The sequence below is a fragment of the Pseudophryne corroboree genome, chromosome 8 (genome assembly GCF_028390025.1).
Source record: "Pseudophryne corroboree isolate aPseCor3 chromosome 8, aPseCor3.hap2, whole genome shotgun sequence".
Classification (NCBI taxonomy): Eukaryota; Metazoa; Chordata; class Amphibia; order Anura; family Myobatrachidae; genus Pseudophryne; species Pseudophryne corroboree.
Genome location: NC_086451.1, coordinates 252,366,643 through 252,367,713, shown reverse-complemented (window position 1 = coordinate 252,367,713; position 1,071 = coordinate 252,366,643). Strand labels below are relative to the sequence as shown.

General features: G+C 39.1%; 1 pseudogene; it reads right to left on the bottom strand.

The window, feature by feature from the left end:
* Positions 1-548: 548 nt before the first annotated feature.
* Positions 549-667, bottom strand: LOC134950184 (5S ribosomal RNA; annotated as a pseudogene).
* Between the last annotated feature and the right edge of the window lie 404 nt (positions 668-1,071).

Here is a 1,071-nt window from a genome sequence, read left to right as displayed (position 1 = left end):
ATAGATTTCTGCTTTGAGAAGAGTATCTGGAAGGATTTATTTTAAAATTGAGTACGATTCCATCCATTTACAACTAGAAGGATTGGCTTTATATCCTTAAGACACCTAATAAGGAGTGTCATATACTTTCTTAAGTGTGCAGGAACTTTTTCTTTATTTGTAAGTGAGCACGTATAACAGGAAATATAACAGAGCGAAAACTTCTATAAACCTGTTCTCTTTGTCAGATTTTGAATGCAATAAATACTGTACAGTATGTTTACCATTTGTGAGAACAGGAGTGGGCAGAATAATTCCAGGCACCCAGAGAGTAGACAGATAAAGTCTGGGCATAAATTGCAGATATATTCATCTGTTGGATTGTTTCTATTTGGAATTAGATGCTAAAGAAAGTCAGAAAGAATCAGAAGGAATAGTGTAGACCAGTCACTTCTGCTTTCGCCCATCTGTTGCCATCGAATGGGCAATGAGAGAGTGGGAGATCTGGTCTTGAAGAAAAAGTACACTTCTGCTTTCCAATATGGGTTGGGTGATTAAACTGCCCTGTATTCCTACAGTACCAGGTATTCCCAGGGGGTCTTCCTCTCTGGTACTGACCCGGCCCAGCACTGCTTGGCTTCCAAGATCAGAAGAGATCGGGCATGTCCAGTGTGGTATGACTGTAGATGATGGGTAGTTGGCCAATTGTTCCATGGGGATCTTATTCCATTCTGGATGAGAGAGTGTATAGAATTGAAAGCAAAATAGGTGTATAGATTCAAAAAGGAAACAGAGTTCAGAAATGAGGTAAGTATTACACTTCTGCTGTCCACACAGGGGCCTCTGTTGCCTTAAATTAGTATTGCAGAGTGCTCCCCGATTTTGTGGGTGAGAGAGTGTACTGAAGAGAAGTTCATGATTTGACGAAGAATGGAAGCATTCCTTTCTCCTAAAGAATGCTAATCACATGCTAATCACATTCATTAAAGTTGTAAATTAGATATACAGAATGCATAAAGGGATATATGTTAAACACTAATTGCTCCTTTTCTGACAGACTCATTGAAATCATTCACGATGTAGAAGTGGTAT